This window comes from Pan troglodytes, chromosome 3, assembly GCF_028858775.2.
Source record: "Pan troglodytes isolate AG18354 chromosome 3, NHGRI_mPanTro3-v2.0_pri, whole genome shotgun sequence".
Classification (NCBI taxonomy): domain Eukaryota; kingdom Metazoa; phylum Chordata; class Mammalia; order Primates; family Hominidae; genus Pan; species Pan troglodytes.
This window is the reverse complement of record NC_072401.2, coordinates 125,433,387-125,460,041: the sequence shown is the minus strand read 5'-3', so window position 1 is coordinate 125,460,041 and position 26,655 is coordinate 125,433,387. Positions and strand designations below refer to the sequence as shown.

The 26,655-nt window shown below is 35.2% G+C and overlaps 1 long non-coding RNA gene across 1 annotated transcript in view; it reads left to right on the top strand.

The window, feature by feature from the left end:
• Positions 1-26,655, top strand: part of LOC129143765 (uncharacterized) — a 277,822-nt gene that overhangs the window by 64,096 nt on the left and 187,071 nt on the right. The window contains exon 2 of the long non-coding RNA XR_008547607.2: positions 23,174-23,222. This is a non-coding gene — a long non-coding RNA (uncharacterized LOC129143765). The remainder of the gene's footprint in view (positions 1-23,173; positions 23,223-26,655) is intronic.

The window sequence follows — 26,655 nt, the reverse complement described above, 5'->3', positions numbered from 1 at the left end:
GCTGGGCGCAGTGGCTCATGCCCGTAATTCCAGCACTTTGGGAGGCCGAGTTGGGTGGATCATGAGGTCAGGAGATCAAGACCATCCTGGCTAACACAGTGAAACCCCATCTCTACTAAAGATACAAAAAATTAGCCAGGCGTGGTGGCAGGCACCTATAGTCCCAGCTACTTGAGAGGCTGTGGCAGGAGAATGGCATGAACCCAGGAGGTGGAGCTTGCAGTAAGCTGAGATCGTGCCATGGCACTCCAGCCTGGGCAACAGAATGAGACTCCATTCAGCATAGCTGAACAAAAGGCACCAGAAACTTCTGCAGACTTAAACGTCCCTGTCTGACAGCTCTGAAGAGAGCAGTGGTGCTCCCAGCATGGCATTTGATCTCTGAGAATGGACAGACTGCCTCCTCAAGTGGATCCCTTACCCTCATGTAGCCTAACTGGGAGACACCTCCCAGTAGGGGCCGAATGACACTTCATACAGCTGAGTGCCCCTCTGAGACAAAGCTTCCAGAGGAAGGATCAGGCAGCAATATTTGCTGTTCTGCAATATTTGCTGTTCTGCAGCCTCCACTGGTGATACCCAAGTAAACAGGGTCTGGAATGGACCTCCAACAAACTCCAACAGACCTGCAGCTGAGGGACCTGACTGTTAGAAGGAAAACTAACAAACAGAAAGGAATAGCATCAACATCAACAAAAAGGACATCCACACCAAAACCCCATCTGTAGGTCACCATCATCAAAGACCAAACATAGATAAAACCACAAAGATGGGGATACACCAGAGCAGAAAACTGAAAATTCTAAAAAACAGAGTGCCTTTTCTCTTCCAAAGGATCAATGCTCCTTGCCAGCAGCAGAACAAAACAGGACGGAGAATGACTTTCAAGAGTTGACAGAAGTAGGCTTCAGAAGGTCAGTAATAACAAACTTATCCGAGCTAAAGGAGGGTGTTTGAACCCACAGCAAGGAAGCTAAAAAGCTTGAAAAAAGATTAGACGAATGGCTAACTAGAATAAACGGTGTAGAGAAGACCTTAAATGACCTGATGGAGCTGAAAACCATGGCATAAGAGCTACATGATGCATGCACAAGCTTCAGTAGCCAATTTGATCAAGTGGAAGAAAGGGTATCAGTGATTGGAGATCAAATTAATAAATGAAGCGAGAAGAGAAGTTTAGAGGAAAAAGAGTAAAAAAAAATGAACAAAGCCTCCAAGAAATATGGGACTATGTGAAAAGGCCAAATCTACATTTGATTGCTGTACCAGAAAGTGATGGGGAGAATGGAACCAAGTTGGAAAACACTCTTCAGGATATTACCCAGGAGAACTTTCTCAACCTAGCAAAACAGGCCAACATTCAAATTCAGGAAATACAGAGAACACCACAAAGATACTCCTTGAGAAGAGCATTCCCAAGACACATACTTGTCAGATTCACCAAGGTTGAAATGAAGGAAAAAATGCTAAAGGCTGCCAGAGAGAAAGGTCAGGTTACCCACAAAGGGAAGCCCATCAGACTAACAGCAGATCTCTTGGCAGAAACTCTACAAGCAGGGAAGATTGGGGGCCAATATTCAACATGATTAAAGAAAAGAATTTTCAACCCAGAATTTCATATCCAGCCAAACTAAGCTTCATAAGTGAAGGAGAAATAAAATCCTTTACAGACAAGCAAATGCTGACAGATTTTGTCACCACCAGGCCTGCCTTACAAGAGCTCCTAAAGGAAGCACTAAACATGGAAATGAATAACCGGTACCAGCCACTGCAAAAACATGCCAAATTGTAAAGACCTTCGATGCTAGGAAGAAACTGCATCAACTAATGGGCAAAATAACCAGCTAACATCATAATGACAGGATCAAATTCACACATAAAAATATTAACCTTAAATGTAAATGGGCTAAATGCTCCAATTAAAAGACACAGACTGGCAAATTGGATAGAGTCAAGACCCATCAGTGTGCTGCATTCAGGAGACCCATCTCACGTGCAGAGACACACATAGGCTCAAAATAAAGGGATGGAGGAAGATCTACCAAGCAAATGGAAAGCAAAGAAAAGCAGGGGTTGTAATCCTAGTCTCTAATAAGACAGACTTTAAACCAAAAAAGATCAAAAGAAACAAAGAAGGCCATTACATAATGGTAAAGAGATCAATTCAACAAGAACAGCTAACTATCCTAAATATATATGCACCCAATACAGGAGCACCAAGATTCATAAAGCAAGTCCTGAGTGACCTACAAAGAGACTTAGACTTCCACACAATAATAATGGGAGAATTTAACACCCCACTGTCAATATAAGACAGATCAATGAGACAGAAGGTTAACAAGGATATCCAGGACTTGAACTCAGCTCTGCACCAAGCAGACCTGATAGACATCTACAGAACTCTCCACCCCAAATCAACAGAATATACATTCTTCTCAGCACCACATCACACTTGTTCCAAAATTGACCACATAGTTGGGAGTAAAGCACTCCTCAGAAAATGTAAAAGAAGAAAAATCACAACAAACTGTCTCTCAGACCACAGTGCAATCAAATTAGGATTAAGAAACTCACTCAAAACCAGACAACTACATGGAAACTGAACAACCTGCTCCTGAATGACTACTGGGTAAATAACTAAATGAAGGCAGAAATAAAGATGTTCTTTGAAACTAATGAGAACAATGATACCACATACCAGAATCTCTGGGACACATTTAAAACAGCGTGTAGAGGGAAATTTATAGCACTAAATGCCCACAAGAGAAAGCAGGAAAGATCTAAAATCGACACCCTAACATCACAATTAAAAGAACTAGAGAAGCAAGCAAGAGCAAACAAATTCAAAAGCTAGCAGAATGCAAGAAATAACTAAGATCAGAGCAGAACCGAAGGAGATAGAGACACAAAAAACCCTTCAAAAAATCAACGGATCCAGGAGCTGTTTTTTTTTTTTGAAGAGATCAACAAAATTGATAGACCACTAGCAAGACTAAAAAAGAAGAAAAGAGAGAAGAATCAAATAGATGCAATAAAAAATGATAAAGCAGATATCACCACTGATCCCACAGAAATACAAACTACCATCACACAATACTATAAACACCTCTACGCAAATAAGCTAGAAAATCTAGAAGAAATAGATAAATTCCTGGACACATACACCCTCCCAAGACTAAACCAGGAAGAAGTTGAATCGCTGAATAGACCAATAACAGGCTCTGAAATTGAGGCAATAATTAATGGCCTACCAACCAAAAAAAGTCCAGGACCAGATGGATTCACAGCCGAATTCTACCGGAGTTACAAAGAGGAGCTGGTACCATTCCTTCTGAAACTATTCCAATCAATAGAAAAAGAGGGAATCCTCCCTAACTCATTTTATGAGGCCAGCATCATCCTGATACAAAGTCTGGCAGAGACACAACAGAAAAAGAGAATTTTAGACCAATATCCCTGATGAACATCGAAGCGAAAATCCTCAATAAAATAATGGCAAACCAAATCCAGCAGCACATCAAAAAGCTTATCCACCAAGATCAAGTTGGCTTCATCTCTGGGATGCAAGGCTGGTTCAACATATGCAAATCAATAAACGTAATACATCACATAAACAGAAACAAAGACAAAAACCACATGATTATCTCAATAGATGCAGAAAAGGCCTTTGACAAAATTCAACAGACCTTCATGCTAAAAACTCTCAATAAATTAGGTATTGATGGGATGTATCTCAAAATAATAAGAGCTATTTATGACTAATCCACAGCCAGTATCATACTGAATGGGCAAAAACTGGAAGCATTCTCTTTGAAAACTGGTACAAGACAGGGATGCCCTCTCTCACCACTCCTATTCAACATAGTGTTGGAAGTTCTGGTCAGGGCAATCAAGCAAGAGAAAGAAATAAAGGGCATTCAATTAGGAAAAGAGGAAGTCAAATTGTCCCTGTTTGCAGATGACATGATTGTTTATTTAGAAAACCCCATCGTCTCAGCCCCAAATCTCCTTAAACTGATAAGCAACTTCAGCAAAGTCTCAGAATACAAAATCAATGTGCAAAAATCACAAGCATTCCTATACACCAATAACAGACAAACAGCCCAATCATGAGTGAACTCCCATTCACAATTGCTGCAAAGAGAATAAAATTCCTAGGAATCCAACTTGCAAGGGATGTGAAGGGCCTCTTCAAGGAAAACTACAAACCACTGTTCAAGGAAATAAAAGAGGACACAAACAAATGGAAGAACATTCCATCCTCATGAATAGGAAGAATCAATATTGTGAAAATGGCTATACTGCCCAAGGTAATTTATAGATTCAATGCTATCCCCATCAGGCTACCAATGACTTTCTTCATAAAATTGGAAAAAAACTACTTTAAAGTTCATACGGAACCAAAAAAGAGCCCACATTGCCAAGATAATCCTAAGCAAAAATAACCAAGCTGAAGGCATCACGCTACCTGACTTCAAACTATACTACAAGGCTACAGTAACTAAAACAGCATGGTACTGGTACCAAAACAGAGATATAGACCAATGGAACAGAACAGAGTCCTCAGAAATAACACCACACATCTGCAACCATCTGATCTTTGACAAACCTGACAAAAACATGAAATGGGGAAAGGAGTCCCTATTTAATAAATGCTGCTGGGAAAACTGGCTAGCCATATGTAGAAAGCTGAAACTGGATCCCTTCCTTACACCTTATACAAAAATTAATTCACAATGGATTAAAGACTTAAATTTTAGACCTAAAACCATAAAAACTCTAGAAGAAAACCTAGGTAATACCATTCAGGACATAGGCATGGGCAAGGACTTCATGACTAAAACACCAAAAGCAATGGCAACAAAAGCCAAAATTGACAAATGGGATCTAATTAAACTAAAGAGCTTCTGCACAGCAAAACAAACTACCATCAGAGTGAACAGGCAACCTATAGAATGAGAGAAAAATTTTGCAATCTACCCATCTGACAAAAGGCTAATATCCAGAATCTACAAAGAACTTAAACAAATTTACAAGAAAAAAATCAAACAACCCCATCAAAAAGTGGCAAAGGCTATGATCAGACACTTCTCAAAATAAAACATTTATGCAGCCAACAGACATATGAAAAAATGCTCATTGTCACTGGTCATCAGAGAAATGCAAATCAAAACCACAAGGAGATACCATCTCACACCAGTTAGAATGGTGATCATTAAAAAGTCAGGAAACAACAGGTGCTGGAGAGAATGTGGAGAAATAGGAACGTTTTTACACTGTTGGTGGGAGGGTAAACTAGTTCAACCATTGTGGAAGACGGTGTGGTGATTCCTCAGGGATCTAGAACTAGAAATACCATTTGACCCAGTGATCCCATTACTGGGTATATGCCCAAAGGATTATAAATCATGCTTATATAAAGACACATGCACGCATATGTTTATTGCGGCACTATTCACAATAGCAAAGACTTGGGACCAACCCAAATATCCATCAATGATAGACTGGATTAAGAAAATGTGGCACATATACACCATGGAATACTATGCAGCCATAAAAAAGGATGAGTTCATGTCCTTTGTGAGGACATGGATGAAGCTGGAAACCATCATTCTGAGCAAACTATTGCAAGGACAAAAAAACAAACACTGCATGTTCTCACTCATAGGTGGGAATTGAACAATGAGAACACTTGGACACAGGGCAGGGAATATCACACACCAGGGCCTGTTGTAGGGTGGAAGTCTGGGGGAGGGATAGCATTAGGAGAAATACCTTACGTAAACGAGTTAGTGGGTGCAGCAAACCAACATGGCACATGTATACATATGTAAAAACCTGCACGCTGTGCACATGTATCCTAGAACTTAAAGTATAATTAAAAAAAAAAGAAATTTTAATTGGTTCACCACCTTAACCTTGAGAAGCAATTACTTTCTGAAGTGATGTATTAATTTATTTGTTTCTGGTCCCAATATTGTTTAGTGTAGAACCAGGAATATATGTTGACTTAGTTCATTTTGTGCTGCTGTAACAGAATACCACAAATTGAGTAATTTATAATGAACAGAAACTTATTAGCTCATGACTCTGAAGGTTGGGAAGTCCATGATCAAGGGGCTAGCATCTGGTGAAGGCTTTTTTGATGCTTCATCCCATGGCAAAAGAACAAAGAGAGGGTGAGAGAGAGTGACAGATGCAAAAGAGGCCAAACTCATGTTTTATAAGGAACTCAGTAACACAGTAATCACTCTACCTTCACAGGCTGATCACCTGTCATTAGGCCCCTCCCAACACAGTTTCACTGGGAACTAAGTTTCCAACACATGCTTTACGGGGAACATATTCAAACCATAGCATAGCATAGCATATATTTAGCCTTAGAATTGTTTGCCACAGAGATAAGAAAGCATGTCATTTCAATTCTCAGTAAAATTGGAAGAACGTGTCTCTAGTCTTCTTCCCACTTTGTGGTGATTAGGAAATTATGCACCACTGCAGTGACATCTTGAATCCATGAGTAAAAGCCAAATGTTGAGAATGGTAGCGCCACCTACTCATCTTGATTCTCTAGCCACCCTCAAGATTATGACATAGAAGAAAATTAAACGATGTCGTATGTAAACTACACTATTTTTAATATACTTCAACAGCACATCCTCTACTCTAATTAAGTTGTTAATATTTTTAGAAATGTTTATTTAAGGAAAAATTGAAGCAAGCAAACATTAGAGGAAAGGAAAATGATTTGAAGTTTGGAAATTGACCCAAAGGCAGAATGGCAAAATCAGGCTCAAACTCAGTTCAAGGTATTATGGCAACTAACAGATTAGAATAATATGTATCAGCACCTACTCTTCATTATCTATATAAAATACATAAAGAGAAAATAAAAATACATATACTATTAAAAAACATAATAAATAGTTCTTTGCACTAGAAATAGAACTAACCTGCAAAATGCAGTGTGGTACTAAACTACAAGCGAAGAGAGGCAACGCAGCTCTTAGAGGCAATGAGAACTAAAAGTGTTCCACGTGACAAAGTTACAGGATCCAAATTCACAAAAAGTATTCAGGAGATGTGAAAGTAATTTCATTAATCTCTCATAAAATCAGGTCAAAGAAACCACTGCTAACTGCCACCTAAAGTCACTGTTTTGGGTAAGTTGCAAGCCTGAAGGGGCAAGAGGAAGCAGACATAGCTTTATAACAAAGAACTGAACTAAACCACCCATTGACTTGAAGTCATCTTCAGCATAGCCAGTATAATCACCAACAGGAACATTGCAGTGCCACTAATTGCAAGTTGTGGTTCTCATTTGAGGGTCTAGTTCCTATGCAGGGAGTGAAAAAAGAGAGAATATGAACAAATAAAAATACTTCTCTGTCAAAATGAGCCCCCAAACCAAAATTCTAAAATGTAAAAAGAAATAGAATGTTAATACATACAGCAAAAATTTTCTAAAATCAGAATATTAATAAAATATGTTTCACATAAAAAAGTTTTATGTTTCACATTAAAATATCGTATGAAATAGACTGATTTTTCTTTTTTTCTTGAGACAGGGTTTCACTCTGTCACGCAGGCTGGAGCGCAGAGCCATGATCACAGCCCACTGCAGTCTCAACCTCCTGGGCTCAAGTGATCCTCCCACCTCAGCCTCCTGAGTAGCTGGGACTACAGGGGCATGCCACCATGCCCAGCTAATTTTTGTACTTTTTGTAGATAGAGTTTTGCCATGTTGCCCAGGCCAGTCTCAAACTCCTGGGTGATTCACCCACCTCAGCCTCCCAAAATGCTGGGATTACAGGCATGAAATTCTTTAATAAGTGTGTTTATGTTCTCAAAACGATAAATGAAGGAATTCATTCTATATGTAACGTCTTGTTCAAGAGTAAGACATAAGAAATTAAGGCAAAAACAAAAAAAGAAAAGATACCAATTTAAGATCGTGAATGTAAGCCTTGAAATAAACACATATACACACTTAATGGGGAGTACACTCTAGAGAGCTCACAGCAGATGAGAAAATCAGTGAATGTATGATAGTAGTGAAGAAGCCACCTAGAACAAAACATAAAGAGATATAAAGATATAAAAGTAATCAATCAAGACATATTAAAGGTAGATTAAAAATCATGAATTAACTGGTATTTCAGAAGAAGTGGATATTTCAGAAGAAAAGAGACAATGACGAAGGAATTACATTTATCTAGAATTAAAGAAAACTAAGAATTCTAAAACTAAAAGCATATTTCAATTACTAAGCAAAAGGAAAATATAGACACATCACAATACATCTGAAAAGCATTGAAAACAAGAGGAAATACTTTACAAGCTAACAGAGAGAAAAGACAGACTACCCATAAAATAATTGGAGTTAAACTAACAGCAGTCTTATAAACAGAAATAATAGATGCCAGCAGTAAATGAAAAAATATATCCCACATGCTGAGGAAATATATTGTTGTTTTAGAGGTATAGAACAGGCCAAATTACCGTTAAAGATGTTTGGCGGGGGCCGGGTGCGGTGGCTCACACCTGTAATCCCAGCAGTTGGGGAGGCTGAGGTGAGCGGATCACCTGAGGTCAGGAGTTCGAGACCAGCCTTTGCTCCTCTGTCAATGATGAGTTGACTGTATTTGTGTGTGCCTATTTCATGCTCTGTTCTGTTCCATTTATATATGTGTCTGTTATTTTGTCAATATCAGGAACTGCCTTGATTACTATAGCAATATAGGAAGTCTTCAAATCAGATAGCACGAGTCCTCCAAATTTGTTGTTCTTTGTCTACAACATCGTGTTGGCTCTTCTAGATTTTTTACCTTTCCATATCAAAAATAGCTTTCTGGGGTTTTGATTGGGATTGTGTTGAATCTACAAATCAATTTGGGAAGAACTGACATTTTAACAGTAAGTCTTCTAATTATGGTCATGGAATATTTCCTCATTTATTTAGATATCCTTTGGGTTTTTTTATCAGAGCTTTTGTAGTTACTATTTACTCTTTTTGAGCATTTGTGTTATTTCCAATTTGAGGCTGTTATATTATGAAAATTATAATGTCTTTGGACAAACACATATGCTCACTTGCCCTATGTCCAGAAGTGGGAATGCTGTGTCATAAGATAGGAATATATGTAGCTTCAGTAGGTATTGCTAGTTTTCCTAAGTAATTGTAACAATTTGCTCTTTTTCACCAGCAATGTGTGAATAGGATACAAACAAAAAAGACCTTACACCTTATACAAAAATTAGATCAAAATAAATCATAGACATAATTGTAAAGTGCAAAATTTTTAAACTTCTAGAAGAAAACACAGGAGAATATCTACCTAACATATGAGTCTTTGGTTTGGCTCAAACCATATGACTCATTGGTTTGGCAATGAGTCTTCAGATACAACAGCAAAGCCATGATCCACAAAAGAAAAATTAAGTTGGACTTTACTAAAATTTAAAATGTCTGCTTTGCAAAAGACAGAATAGACAGTTAAAGAGTCAGGTAAGAGAATGAAAAGAAGTCACAGACTGGGAAGAAATATTTGCAAACTATATCTGATAAAGGTGTATCAAAATATACAAAGAACACTTAAAATTCAATAGTAAATAACCCAATTAAAATATGAGTGATGGATCCAACAGACATCTCACTAAAGACATTACGTATGGCAAAGCATAGGAAAAAAATGTTCAACATCATCAGTCACTAAGGAATTGCAAATTAAAACCTCACTGAAATACCACTACATAACTATTAGAATGGCTAATATCTAAAAAACTGATAATACCAAATACTGACTAGGATGTGGGGCAACCAGAAATCTCACTTATTGCTGATGAAAGTTTATAGCAGCTTTCTTAATAATCGCTGAAGAGTGTCAGCAACCAAGATGTTATTCAATAGGTGAGTGGATAGATAAACTGTGATACCCCCATAGAATAAAATGTTATTCGGGGATTTTAAAATGAGCTATCAAAATACAAAACAAAATGAAGGAAACTTAAATTCACATTGCTAAGTGAAAGAAGCATGTCTGAAAATATTATATACTGTTTGTCCAATAGTTGACATTCTGGAAAAGGCAAAATAATAGAGACATAAAAAAGATTAGAGGTTGCCAAGGATTCTAGAGGAAGGTTGAAGAGGTAAAACAGGAGATTTTTAGGGTGGTGTAACTATTCTGTATAATACTGCGATGTTGGATACATGATTTTATGCATTTATCAAAACCCAAAGAGCTTTACAGTACAAAGATTGAACATTAATGTATGCAAAGTAAAAAAAAAACAAATCATTTAGGGGGTTGGGGAGCCCAGATGGCATCCAGACTGTGATAAGAGAATATATTATAAATGTATGAAACAATCTGACTGAAGGGATTAGGAGCAAGAGATGTGGACCTAAGTATCTTTGGAAATGAAAGGTGTCTGTAAGATTTAAGGCAGAAGGAAATGGGCATAAGCACTCCATTCTAGCTGACAACCTTTTTTCTATGGAGATATAGGTTAACAGCTCTAATACTGGTACATATGCTCCTGGAATTGAACAGTTAACCAAAGGGATAGCAGGTCATGAGAGCCAGATTTTTCACTGTTGAAGTGGGAGTTTACAGATAAGCAAGGGTAGGAGGCTAGGATAATCCGCATGGTTATAAATTAGTTTGAGACATCAGTATATACTCCTATTTAGCTTAATATAGATACCGACGGACATTGCCTTAGTCCATGTGAGTTGCCTATAACAAAATACAGTAAACTGGGTGGCTTATAGGTAACGGAAATTTCTCTCACAGTTTGGGAGGCTGGGAAATCTAAGATTAAGGCACTAGTATGGCCAGGTTATGGATGAGAGCCCTTTTCCCAGATGCAGACATCTCACTATGTCCTCACGTGGTGAAAGGGGCAAGGCAGCTCTCCCGGGGCCCTCTTTTACAAGGTCATTAATTCCATTCATGAGGGCTCTGTTCTCACAATCTAATCAGCTCCCAAAGGCCCCACCCTCTAATACCATCACTGCGGTGAGTAGTATTTAACATATGAATATGCGGAGGGAAACATTCAGACCGTAGCAGCTACATATACATATAACACATTTGTATACACACATGATCTTTCTTGCTTTGTCGGCTGAAAGGCTTAGAAGCAATGACGCCCAGTGGCAAAGACCACACCTAATAGCCCAAGGTCTGAGCTGAGCTGCTTGCCCATCACTCCAACAGCGCCATTGCCCCCTTTCCTGCCTTGCTTTCCTTAAGCTACCTGGTTCATGTTTACAATACACCAATAAAAATAAAATGGCTTTGTGTTCCTCCTCCCTAACAAAACTTGATATTAAAGTGAAATTTTCAGTATTTCATCCAAAGATATTCTGGGACTTTTATCCACTAAGATATCAATGATGGAGGCACTAGTTTTGAGCTGGATAAAAGAATGAAGTTCTCAATATCTTTAAATCATACTACTTCCAAATTTTATAGATCTTTCTTTGGTTTCAGGATAAATTTGATAAAATACACTACATATCAAATGTTGGGCCAGATATAAATATTGAATAATAAGTATAATATTTTAAAATGAAATCGCAACATAGTAGGAGGAATAATAGCACTACTACCTATATTTTATTAAACTCGCTATGTTTATTAGTATATACTTATATATTTACACATGACTTCAAAAAATAAGTAAGTAAAGAAATCTATGCAGTAATAATTATCCAGAAGCAACTTTTGCAGTGCTAGTACTAGCATTCCATTTTCATTGTTAGAGTGAACTTATTACATACACAATCACTCTAAATTCTTGCACAAATTCTATTCTTATAATTATTCATACTATTTATTCTTTAAATAATTAAAACCAAGCACTTATAGCCTTAATACTCACAAGCCCTGTATAATATAGTGCCATTATTTCCATCTCCAATTTACTGATTAAGGCACTAGTGTGATTACATGATGATCACATGGTTTATCAATGGTAGAAATGGCATTAAAACACGCATCTAATGTCAAAGCCCAGGAATTTTACCTTTCCTCCATGCTGTCACCATAACTTATAACCAGTGTCTTTAGTAATTAGTGTTCTGATATACAGAGAAAGAAAGGAAGAAAGGAAAGAAGAAAGAAAGAAGAAAGAGAAAGAAAGAAAGAGAGAGAAGGAAGGAAGGAAGAAAAAGAGAGAGAGAAAGAAAAAGAGAAAGACAGAAAGGGAAAGAAAGAATAAAGGGAAGGAAAAGAGAGAGGAGGGAAGGAAGGAAGGAAGGAAAGGAAGGAAGGAAAGGGAAAAGAAAGAGAGAAAGAGGGAGGAAAGGGGAAGCAGGGCAGAAAGAAGGAGGAAGAAAGGAATAAGAGAAGGAAAGAAACTTATTTGTATGTGTTGTTTTTCATATTACTCCCTGCTATCTGGTTTTTTACGAATGTGAATTGTTTGTAATAATGCGTTCAGCAGAGGTGAACTTTCGCCTAGTTCCATTTGAATAAACACAAATGCTATATTTTATTCCTGGATTCACCACTGACTCATTGCATTTAATTGGATAAAGGCACTTCAATTTTGGGAGCCTCAAATTTGACTTCAATAAAATGAGGAGGTTGTACTGTATCTAATGTTTGAGGTCACCTCACATTTTAAAAAGCTGCAGTTCATTCTAACTCTATATAGATTTAGGTTTCTCCTTTAGTGAATATGATACATCATTGAATTGAGATCATCTGATGGGGAAAATTTTGAGGTTATTACTCTTCTAGCATTAAGTTTCCGTGTACTTTTGCAAGGAGTCTCGCAGTGCCTCCAGATTCCATCTGCGTCCCTATTGATGCAAGATGCAGGGACCAGCAGAGGGCAGTAGAACTCTAACAATGAAAACGAAATGCTTGCGCTAGCACTGCACAAGTGGCTTCTGGATAATTATTATTGCACAAATTTCTTTACTTGCTTATTTTTTTAAAAAGTCATGTGTAAGCATATACATATATGTGTCCTCAGTGAGTATAAATTAGTTATGATGATTACCATAAATATTTGCTACATCAAATATTTATAACATAATCATAGCTAATTTCTAATTACTAAAATAGTAATTAGAAAAATAGAAATTAAAATACTAATAACTAAAAACAAAAATTAAAAATATTTATCCAACTTGCTGTTGTAGAACTCTATAAAAATGAGTTCCTTTTTAAAGAAATCAAATTATTTCAGTTACGAGATAATAAAATTGATTGTTTTCATCAAATAAGGAAATAAGAATGTTCATAATAGTAAAAGAAATAAAATTCAAAACTACATTACCTCTTGCTAGGAATTTTTTTTAAGTTTTTCTATTATTTTATATCATCTATGAAGAACAAAAATTAATGACGGAGCAAAAATAAACCATCTTAGGGCTATATCTCAGAGAACTAGTTAACTCTGTAATGGTGTTGCGTGTAAATTTGGGGAAATAATTTTTTTATTTAATTTTATTTTTTATTTTACAGCCTTATTGAGATATAATTTACATACAATAAAATCTAAACATTTTCAATAATTGTATTCACCCAAGTAAAAAGTTATGGGCTGTTTCTATCACCCCAGCATGTTCCTACCTGCTCCTTTACAAAATAGATTTATAGTTCTGAAATTTTATATAGATGGAATTATACGATGCATACTCTTTTGTGACTGGTTTCTTTTGCTATTTATATGTGTCGTATCATGTGTTAAGAGTTAGTACCTACGTATGACTGAAGAAAATTTCTTTATATAAATATACCACAATTTGTTTATCCATTCACCTGTTGTTTAATATTTGGACTGTTTCAGTTTGAGGTATTATGAATCAAGGTGCTAGGAGTATTTATGCGAGGATCATTTATTTTGGTTGGACATAGATTTTCATATCTTTTGGATAAATACCTAGAAGTGGAATCACTGGGTCTTGTGGAAAGAGCTCATCAACTGTGTTAGAAACTGCCTAGTTGTGTTATGTAAGTACTTGTACCACTTTTCATCCCCACCAGCAGTGCATTAGAATTCCAGTTGCCCCACATTCTCACAGACACTTGGTATTGACAGTTATTTTATTTTTAGCCATTCTAGAATGTGTTAGTGGCATTTCATCATGTAACAAAATTACACTGATTTCATTGTCGTTCTTTGACTAATGATGTTATATAACTTTTCATTTTGGCTATTTGTTTACCTTCTTTTATGAAGTGTCTCTTCAAGTCATTTGCATAGTTTTTTTTTAATTTGGGCTACTTGTGTTTTTATTGAACTGTAGGAGTTCATTATGTATTGTGTATACATGCTCACACGTAAGTATTGTGAATTTTAAAATATATATTTCAGATACAAGTTCTTTGTAATGAATACTTTCTCCCTATCTGATATCATAACTTTCCATTTTCTTAAAACCATCTTTATAAGAACATGAATTAATATATTTGATACAGTACACATCATAAAATTTTTCTTTTTTGGTTCTTGATCTTTGGTGGTCTGATCTAAAAAATCTGCTTACTCTATTGTCATAAATATTTCTTCCTATGTTTTCTTTTTGAAGATTTAGACTTTGGGGTATTAACATTTAGTACCGTGAACTATTTTGAATTAATTTTTGTGTAGGCTGTGAAGTAACAGCTGAAGTGTATTTTTCTCCATATGGATAGCCCGTTGTTCTAAAACCGTCTGTTGAAAAGATTGTTCTTTTTCCTTCAATTATTGTGGCACCTTGTCAAAAAAATCAGTAGATTCCGTGTTGGTCTATTTCGGCCCTATCTATTTTGTTCCAGTGATCTTTATTTTTATCCTTATACCAACATGAAGCTGTCTTAATTATGTAGCTTTATAGCAGAGGTTCTTACCGGGGGGAGATTTAGACTCCAGGGAATATTTGGCAATGCCTGGAAACATTTTTAGTTATCACAATTAGAGGATGTGGCGGATACTACTGGCATCTAGTGGATAGAGGCCAATGATGCTGCCCACTATCCTGCAATGCACAGGGTAGTTCCCACACGAAAGAATGATCTAGCCCTAACATCAATAGTGTCTAGGTTGAGAAACCCTGATTCATAGGAACTTTTAAAATCAGTTAGTGCAAAGTCTCCAACATTGTTCATTTTCAAAATTCTTTTGGCTGTTTTAGGCTTATTGCATTTTCATATAAATTTAAATCAACTTGTGCATTTCCAAAAAAGAAAAAGAAAACAACGTGAAATTTAAATAGAGATTTTGTTAAATCTGTAGATCAGTTTAGGCAGAACTGACATATTAATCAGATGGAATCTTCAATCAAAGAACATGATGTGTGTGTGTGTGTGTGTGTGTGTAAAGAATACATATATATGTATATATACATATGGAGAGATACATCATTCTTTGGTTGAGATAAATTAAAGAGGTATATATACACTTTAATTTATCTCAACCAAATAAATTTAGCTTGTAATGTACAAGCTTTACAGATATTTTATTAAATGATACTAAATATTTCAACTTTTCCATGCTACTTAGGGCATATTTTCTTTTACATTATTTCATTCATAAATAGTCACAATATTCCTACAGAGTAAAATACAATTCCCTTTTTGGATTGACCTTGTATCATTTGACTATACTAAATTCACTTTTTGTTTCTGAAAAACTTTAAGTGTAGTTCTCAGGTTTTAAAATGTTTTCTGAATATCAAGATTGGATATTTTTTCAATTTCTTCGTTTATTATTTCTTTCCCTTGCTGTATACTACATTAGCTAAAGCCCCTCATTCCTATTGATCGTGAATAGAACTGATTATCTTATTCTTGAGCTTAGGAGAAAACACTTGATATTTCACCATGAAATATGACATTAGCTGTAATTTTTTCCATAAATATGATAAATTATAATGATTTATTTCAGAATGTTAGACCAAATATGCATCTCTGGGTCACAATGTGTTATCATTTTTACATAGTATTAAATTTAATTTTCTAAAATATTGTTAAGGGCTTTGTGTCTATGTTTATGAGATCTGCAGTTTTCCTGTAATGTTTTGGTCTGCCCTGGCATCATGATAATGCTAGCTTCAAAAAAAATAGTTACAAGTATTTTATTTTCCTTTGTTTTTGCATGGGTTTGTGTAAGATTGGTAGTATTTCTTCCTGAAATGTCTATTAGAATTCAACAGTGAAGTCATCCTGGTCTGGAGTTTTCCTTGTAGGAGGGTGTTACTTGTGAATTTGATAGCATACATATACTATTTAGATTTTCTACTGCTTATTTATATGTTTGATTATTTTAATCTTTTATTTGTCCATTTCAAGTTATAAAATTTATTGGGATAAATGTTTTCATAATTTTCTGTGACAAAGAGTTTGACTTTATGTTTTTTAATTTGAGTGCTGACAACTTTTAAACCTCACCTCTCTATCTTTCCTTTCTGTCTCCCATCTGGGAAAAAACCAATATGAAGGCCTTTATGCCCTCTCTTTTGATACCAAAGAGAGTTTCAAATCATGCAAACCCCTGCCTCCACAAGGGAATCCCAGCCCCATCCACAACCACAATAAAAACTCCAAGTCAACCTCCTTTTCCTGATCAATGAAACCATTTTCAGATAACTTGGATGCCTGCTGTGATCTCCCCCAAAAACCTTGTTATATATAAGCAATAAGCATTTTCATAACTTCTTGGTGTATAAGTTGGCAAAATCAGTCTTGATATCCAAAAAACATTTTGTGGAATGATGTGTCCTGATTCTGAAGAGTGGTTATAATACATTTACTGACTATTTTTAATGCCTATTGAATTTCTAATGATGTCCAGTTTTTCTTTTTTTACTCCTGGGCTCAAGTGATCCTCCCACCTCAGCCTCCCGAGAGTAGCTGAGACACAGGTGTGGACCACTGCAGCTGGCAGATGTCATTTTAAAAATCCTCACACTGATAATTCTTCTTAATTGGTCTACCCAGAGATTTATCAATTTTATTGCTCTTTGTAAAAGACAACTTTTGGGATTTATTTTCTGTATTAATTGCCTTTTTATGAGTTAACTGCCCACCTTTTTCTTTTATTATTTCCTGCATTATTTTTTACTTTGAGTTTACATTGTACTTTCTTTTTTTTCACTATTTAAGAAGTAATCTTAATCTTTAATTTTAGGTTTTTCTCTTTTCTGACAAAAGCAATTATAGTATTATAGTTCCTCTATGTTCTGCGTTAGCATTATCTCACAGATTTGATTATATTGCATATTAAATTCATTCCATTCAAAATATTTTCTAATTAACTGTAAAATTTTAGAGCCATGGGTAGGTAGGTCAGAAGTTAAACAGGAACAGCTGTTTAATTTTAAAATATTTGAATATTTCCAATATAGGTTTCAAAATATTTTGTTACAAAAATATGTTTAATACTATTTAAATTTATTGAGAACTTTTTATGCCCCTTCATATGACCTGTCTAGGTAAATGTTCCAGATGCACTTGAAAAGCATGTGTACTCATCTCTTGTTAATTAAGTATTTTATATATCTCAACTAGTTCCAGGTGGTTGATAGTACTGTTCAAATCTCCTGTATCTTCACTGATTTTTCGTCTACATGCTCATCAACTGCTGAGAGGAGAGTGTTGAAATCTCCAACCACAATTGTGGATCCTTCTATATGCCCTTTCATTTATGTCTAAATACATTTCTTCTTTCATGTATTTTGAAGCTCTGCTATTGGGTTCATGTCTTTTTAAGACTGTTGGGTTGTCTTGATGAACTGAACTTTTTATCATCATGAAATATATCTCTTTGTGTCAGGTACTTCTTATCCTGAAACCCACAGTGTCGGATATAATATAACTACTTCACCTTTGTATGTCTAGTGTATGTATGTCTCTTTTTTTTTTTAACCAGGCTTTTACTTTTAACCTATCTGAGTCTTTAAACAATATTTAAAATATGTTTCTTATAGATGGTGTATAGTTATATCTTGTATTTTTATAACCAGCTAAAAATTTCTGCCTTATAATTTCAGAATTAAGACCATTTATGCTTAATATAATTACTAATATGATTGGGATTAACCATACTATTTTGCTGCTGCTTTTTCACTTATCATATACATTATTTTTTTTTCTTTTTCTATTTTTCTGAGTACTTTCGGATTGAGTGTTTTCAGTTTTCTCTTTTATCTTCTCTATTGAGTCATTAGCTACGATGTTTTATTATCTTAGTGATTACTCTAGAATTTATAATATTAATCTTTAACTTGGTAGTCCATCTTCAAATTATGTTTTATTCTTTCATCTATAATGTGGAAACTTCCAACAGTATTCATAAATCATTTCTTTCCTTTATGCTAATGTTGTCATAAACCTTTATAGCTATATAATTTATAAAATCCACAATACATTACATTCATTTTTGCTTTATGGAGTCAATTGTTTTTTAACAATTTTAAAATAAAACCCTTGCTGTATTTATCATTTGGATATTTTTATTTCCTTTTGTAGATCAGAGTTTTTGTATGATATGCTTCTCCTTCAACCTTATATTACAGGCAGTTTTGTTACTTGTGGATCTGCTTGAGGCTAAGATTCAATGTTAGGCTTTATTAGGGCATATCTGGAACAGCGTTTACTCCAGAACTAATTTAGCATCAAATTGTAACCATTGGGGGCTGTCTGCTGAACACCCTGTGTATTTAACTAGCTTTTTCTACTCAACTCAATAATCACTCAGTCCTTTGAAAGCCATCGTAATTATTGCACTTAGAGTTTTCTGGTAGTTGTTCTTTCCCTGCTAGTTGTTTTTTTGCCTGGCTTCATGGTGTCTCATATGACAAAACGCTGCTTAGAATTTAGCCAAGGCTTCAAGGAGAAACTTACAGATTTTTTGAACTCTCTTTTCCATAATCACCTACTCTGTGTTACTCTCTCCTAGCAACACCCACCACTGCAACCTCCCTGAATGCCAGTCACTGTCTCCTCAACTCACTGAGAGTGACATGCTCTGCTTGGTTTGCCCTCCACTACAATATGGTTATAGGTGCCCCCAGGGGGAAATATAAGGAAAACATGGCTCTCTTTTTTTCTTCCCCTTTTCTCAAGGATAACAGTCCTGCTCTTCATATTGTCCATTATCAAAATATGGTTGTTTCATATATTTTGTCCACCCGTATTTCAACATAGGCATTAGGAGGTGGGACCTTTGAGGGGTCATGAGTGTAGAACCTTCATGAATGGGATTAATGCCCTTATAAGAGAGACCCCAATGAGCCTCTCACCCTTTTTCTACGATATGAAGACACTACAAGAAGTGGGTACTCTGCAGCCCAGAAGATCACCCTCACCAGAACTTGACCATGCTGGCACCTGATCATGGCACTTCCACCCTCCAGAACTCTGAGAAATAAATTTCATTGTTTATGAGCCATCCAGTCTATGGTAATTTGTTATAGCAGCTGGAACTGATGAAGACAGGATTATCCAAAATATCTGTTCTATACATGGACATTTAAACTTGATAAACACAATTGTGAGCTTCTTTTTCATTGATTAAAATAATAAAGTTTTTTTATTTAAAAAGTTACGTTGATGCTAAGATGAATGGAAAGTTATAAGCTTTCATAATCAATAATGAACTAATCTGGTGCTTTCATCTAGCAATTGAGATTGTACTACATGTAGAACCTTCATATTTAAAAGTAGTTTTAACCGCTTCAATTAGTTCAGGCTACACATATTCTGAGGCAAATAAAAAACCTTGGATATTGCATCAAGATATAGGATATCATCAGTATATGCCTTTGCTTTTTGCATGTATATAATATCTTAGGCTATGTTGTAGGAATATCAGGTAAAAAAACTTGGGAAAAATTAAAGCTTATAATAATCTGAAAAGACTCATCTGGATTCCTATAAACTGTTTCCCACTTTTTCTGTCTTTTGTCTGTGGAGCCTCTGAGATCAGAGCCCCTTCTTTGGTTGCTTCTTGAATTATACATAGTGTAGGTATACTGATGTCCAGATCAGCTATAATATGAAACTTCTAAAAATAACTCCTGTGCAGTAAATTTTATCGGTAATTCTATTTGAAAAGTAGACTCCTACCTATTTATTACATTTGCAGGGTTTGTGTAAGGGAAAAAAATTGTGTTGTTCTCATAATAGCAATCTCAAAGTAATAATTGTATGTTGGCAGAAAAGGATTTAGAATTGTAAAAATTTTCAGTATTTGAATGGTTTATGTAAACCAAGGCAAAGAATGTTTACTTCTTCTGAAGGGTTTTACCTGTTACTCTACACATTCAAAGCTTTCTTTTACTATCTTCTGGGCCAAGCATACATTTTTACTTTAAGCAAAACTATATTTTGTTCCATTTTATTATTACTACACCATTACTATTACTGTTGTTTATGAGCCATCCAAAGTCAATTTGCTTAATTTCATGAGTTTTAGATAATTTAAAAGTTTAGTTTTGAGGACTCTAATGTTCTGTGGATTGGATTAATAAAATATTTAACACCCATATTAATGAGAAAGATGTATTAATGTCCATCTCAATTTACAGATATTTCCCCTTGGGAGTTTAGAAGAAAACAGAATTGTGGAACACTAGTCTCTCCCTTGGAGTGAAATCATAGGGCAGCGTTTGGATAGTCACCCACTACTTCTTAGCAAGTGTGGAACGTTCTTTCTTCTAACAGTACTTCTTTTGTCATTTCTACTTGTGTCTCTTCCTAGGCTCTCAATTCTAAGGATCAGAGAATCTTTTGGTTTTATTTTTGTTTTGGGAGCTGGTGGTTCTATCTAGCTGGTAGCCATAATTGATTTTAATTTTTAGCTTCTTTACTTTCTGTGGCTCATTGAAAATGTCAGCAAATGCTGGAGTGCATCTAGCAGTTTCCTACTATAATTTTAGATGTAAACCTTGTTATTAAAAAAAAGAAAACAGAAAAAAAGCCCTCCATTTACTTTGTTTCTTCTATCTACTTCAGAATATTATCTGAAAATGTATCATCTAATTGTAAAATCTCCTCTGATTCAGCTCTATTTTGTTTATAACTTTGGATCTTTGTCCAATTTACTTTAAGGGAGAGAATTCTGAAATGGCCTTATATATGAAATATATTTTAAATATTTTTTTCTTGCTCTTTCAAGAATATTTTTAAAATCATGCACAGCTGTGTTACTAAAATTTCTTCCTAGTGTTTTTCATCTTATTAATTCTTATTATATTTCCTTATCTGAGAGGATGACTGTTAACTTGCTGATACATAGCTGGTGGCACCTAAAGCAATTCTGATTTTTTTTTTCAGAAAATTTCTGCCTAAATTCCTAAGGTTCAAAAGGAAAACTTAATTTATGAACTCCAAATTGGTTCTAGATCAAAATTTATATTCAGCTTCTATAGATGAGCCTTCTGGTCTTATAATTTCAAGGGCATATTGTGCAATGCAATTGTTCTTTTTCTGAGAAAAAAATGCTGAGGAAAAGATAGCACATGTGAACAGTTAGAATAAGAAGCAAAAGGATGTAAGTATAGAGAAGAAATTCAAGGAAAGTATATTTCAGAAGATTTGAGCAGGAATGAACTAGAGAGTTTTTTAAACAAGCTATTCTGGAGTCGATGTTTGGTTTTGTGGCTTTGGATATTAATTAAAATACTGATAATTGCATATTTAATATTATTAATTTTTTCTTTTTCTGAATTTCTTAAAAATGTAATTATGAAATATTAAAATTATTCAAAATGATAAATTAAAAAATTTTTAAACCATTCACCAAAGAAGACACAACAGCTGTGAATATAATACAAATTTATGAAAGATTCACAGATTTTGCCAGGAAGATGTTGCAGTTTTGATTTGGACAAACCCATAATAAACAAAAAAGAACCTCTAAAATCTGTTAGATCTGTGTTTTTATAAATGATGTTCTGCATTACTCAACCCAAGCCAAGGCCAGGAAGAGGTGGTGCAACAATGACCCAATAATCACTGGCCTGGAAATGTGAAGTAGAGTAACCTTGTACACAAATTGACATGACAGCAAGTCTCTTCATGATTTTGGAGGTGAGCTGAGACACAATTTGATCAAACATCTCAATATAAATTACCTGCAGCATAATGGGGCTGCAACAGTGATACTTTTAAGCTGGTTTGGACTACATTGGAGGTTTATCCAACTGATACCTCCATCCATTTTCTAGGAACCACTCCCTGACTCAAGTCACCAGAAACAAGACAATCCATATAAAGCCATGACACAAATCTTTTTCACTAAGAGAAAGACAAAAATAAAAAGCAAGCCAAGTCGCTGAAGTCAGCATGTTAGTGGCAAAAATATTTAACAAATAGTGCACCACCAAACCAAAGCATCTAATATACTAATACTACTTAGCAACAAATTATAACAACATAAATTTTGTAATAAGAGCTCAATGAAATAAGTTAGAGTTGAGATCATGTTGAACCAGTTGCACCTGGCAGGAAATCTGAAGGACAAAGGAAACTGGCGTACAAAAGGGCTGGGTAGATTTATTGGTCAAAGATACTATATTACCCTGTTGGAGAAAACTACATTGTTAAAAAAAAAAAAAAAGAGAGAGACCTCTATTCAAAACTCAAATCAATAAGCTTGATTTATTGCTGATGGAAGTAAAAAAAAAAAGAGCTACGTTGATCAGATGAAGCCTCACTGAGCATTGCAAACTACTAATTTTACATAGGGTGCTGGGGAAGAGCTTGAGATTGATTCAGGTTGTGTTTATATGGGAGCAAGAATGGATGATATCAGCTGTAGAATCATATTTTGTGTTAGTTGTAGAGGCAGGGGTGGGTTGTCAATCTTAGAAGCCTAGTTTATTATTTTTCAAAATAGTTGTTCCATGTCAGCCTTAGAAACATGTTCGCTGGAGTGAGTTGACTGTCAGTGGGGTGACTTTCAAGGCATGAGTTAGTACTAACTGACTGGCCTTCAGGGACATGTTCACTGAAGCAAATTGTCATTGCTCAATTGGACAGATTTAAATCTAGTTCTGAGTTTTACTTGTTACCTTGGCTATGGAACATTGGTTGATTAGACAGGTATAAAACCAGTCCTGGTAGTTATTTTCCTCATAGCAATAACATAATTTGTCTTTTGTTAACATTTTTTGAAAATGTCAACATTATACATAAAAACCCATCCAATTTTTGTATTTCTACAGGTCCCAGATAATAATTAGGAAAACAAATCAGGACCGAAACTCCAGAGAGGTAAGAATAAGAATCAGTAATAGAATTGAATACTTATATATCAGGCAGTGTTCTAAACACTGTACATGTATTACCTAATGCAATTCTCATAGAAACCCTAAGAGATAGCTATTAGCAACATTTTTCTACATGTGATATGACTGGACCACAGAAAAGCTAAACAATTTGAACAGGTTCTCATAGCCATAAATGGTAGAAGTCAGGATTCAAACTTGGAAGGTTTAAAACCAGAGCCTCTTTTCTTATCCACTTGAGAATAGGGACTATTTTAGTTCGTGACGCAAACTAAAGAGGTAGTCTCTCCTCTTTTTCCCAATCTCTCTCTCTCTCACACACATACAAACACACACACACACCCATGCATGCACAAAGTCCCCTTAATTGTTAAGGTAATTAAAATATCAAAGTCACTCAATATTATGGCTAAAATCTATATATTCACTACTCATATGAGACAAGTATTTAATCATAGTAATATCAACTTTTAATAAAATATTTACTTAATGAATATTGTGTTTCAGATGTTCCATTAGGTACTTTATGTATACTACTCCAATTCTCTGTACCTTTAGGAGTTAAATATTATAATAACCATGTTTGTTCATGAAATGAACTATAGATAACTTGGCCAAAGCTATCCATAGCTCGAAAAAGGAAAACCCAGATTTACTATGTTTTGTCATTCATCACTTGGCTGTATGCTCAGCGGGAACCAGGGTGGTTTCTATCTTGTTTAATGCTTTATCCCCAGAATCCAGCATATATGTTCTTCCACAGTAGTACCCCATACTATAAAAATAGTATGTTCTCAATTAACAAAGATTAAATGAATAAAAGTGTCCCAAACTCTTGTTTTTCACTAATTACTAATGTTGTTTTCACTAATTTCACTAATTAGTGATTCTATGAATAGGATAATGATTATGAAGAAAAATGCAAAAGTACAATCTCTTGAGCTGAAGAAAAAAATACAGAGTAAACATGCTCCTCATAAGAATACTGTCTAAATCGAATGACCAACAAGGCTGATTTGATGTTTGGTTGCAGAGATACTAGTCAAGTTTATTTTAATTCTTCCATTGTATTTTATTTATGTAAAAATATAATAATTCAATGGCTCCTCCTTGCATATAGAATCCAGTTTCTCCTGCAGCATGGCTTCTAGCCTGGCCTTTCTAACTTTGTACCTCTAGCACTACAGCAGTCCTCTAATTCCTAGAATGCACTGATATATTTGTGCATGTGATTTTTCCTTCTGAGATACTCTCCTCCACATTCCTCTCAGATCTCTCCTTCCCATCCTGCAGATTACATGCTAAATATTCTCCCATTTGTCATGTATTTTTAAAATAGACTTTATTTTTTAGAGCAGTTTTAAGTTCATAGCCAAACTGAGATTTCCCATATACTCCCTGCCCCCACACATGCCTAGCCTCCCTCATTACCAACATCCTTCACCAGAGTGGAACAATTATTATGGATGATGAACCTACACTGACACATCCTTGTCACCGAAGGACCATTGTTTACCTTAGGGATCATCCTGGTGTACATCCCATGAGTAAGTCATTTTTCCCACTTCATTTTACACCTTGTTATTTCTTCTAATTATTTCTCCTCCTCCCTCTCCTTCTTTCAGTTTTCACTTCTGAGATGTTTGCTGCACTTAATACTGGGTTGAGTAAATTTATTATATACATTATTGAGTTGAATAAATGAAGAAGACTAGAGCTATATACTATAAATCTGAGAGATGTCAGTACCTGTAAGTAAGACTAAATGGCCCTAATTGAGTTGATTGGAAGAATTCAGGAGACAGGGAGGCAAGAATTCAGTCTCATCTTTTTATAGGATTAGTAAGAAATAAAAAAAAATGGTAAAAATATTGCTGTATTGGTATTGTCTACCTTCAATTGGATTTCAATATTACGAATTAGTTTTTTAAGATGCAAATTTACTGATTTATCTTTGCTGGTCAAAATCTATTAGCCACCCTTAGCTCTAAGATAGAGGTTTTTGGTGTTTATTTGTTTGCTTTTGAGCTTAAACAACAGGAATTTATTCTCTCACAGTTCTGAGGACTGAAAGCTAAAATAAAGTTTTAATTTCTTAACTCATGTAGAAGCTTTTCCTATTTGATCTTTATCCTCTCCCTCAACATGCATATTGTCATTCATTTTTTGTATTTAAACAATATCAGGCAGCACAGAGTTATTTGGGCTAAATAAACGTGCTCACTTTTCAGTAGAGTTAATTTTGCATGGAAGCTTCTTCAATGAATGCTCAGTTACTAAATGATTCATTTGTTAAATCACTCCTAATATTATTCCCCTGCTGATAAACCCACTCCTACATTAATAATCTTTTAAGCAGATCTTCATTGTACTATCATTGTTGATTTCCATGCCTCTTTCTGCTGCAAACTCCCTGAGTGGATTGGTATGGGTGTGGGTGTGTGTGTATGCATTCTCAGCTCTTGCTATGATAATCTGACAGTCTCTAGGCGTACAATAAATACATTTTTATACATGGGTGAATTTAGATATTTCATAATTACATATTTGTTTTGTTCTGATGAACTTATTTTTCTTAGCGTATTGATCTTAAGCTTCCACAGATTAATAACTGACAAATAACCTTGATTTAAAATAACTCATACATTTTGAAAATTAGTCGATTGGGATTTTTCATTGTATGTACTATATACCTATTTATCTATAAATTGAATGGTTTTAATCTTTCAGTAAATATTTACCTATAATTATATCTCATGCACAACCATCTGTAACAGTATTTACATATTATTTAACTACATTTAAATATAGAACTAGCACACACCGGTGGTCCCTGCTACCTGGGAGGCTGAAGTGTGAGGATGGCTTAAACCCAGATGGTCAAGGCTTCAGTGACCCATGATTGCACCACAGCACTCTATCCTGGGTGACAGGGTGAGACCTTGTCTCAAAAATTAAACTGGATAAAGAAAATGTGGTACATATACACAGTGGAATAATTTGCAGCCATCAAAAATAATGAGATCATGACCTTTACAGAAACATGGGTGGACCTGGAGTCCATTATCCTTAGCAAACTGATGCAGGAACAGAAAACCAAATACTGCATGTTCTCATCTATAAGTGGGAGCTAAATGATGAGAACACATGGACACACAGAGGGGAACAACACACAGTGGGGCTTATCAGAGGGTGAAGTGAGGGAGGGGGAGGAGGGAGAGGATAAGAAAAATTAACTAATGGGTACTAGGCTTAATACCTGGGTGCCGAAAACATCTGTATAAGAAACCCTCATGACACAAGTTTACCTATAAAACAAACCTGCACATGTTCCCCTGAACTTAAAATAGAAGTTAAAAATATATACCTTTATATACACATATATTCACACATACATATGCACGAATACACATATATAC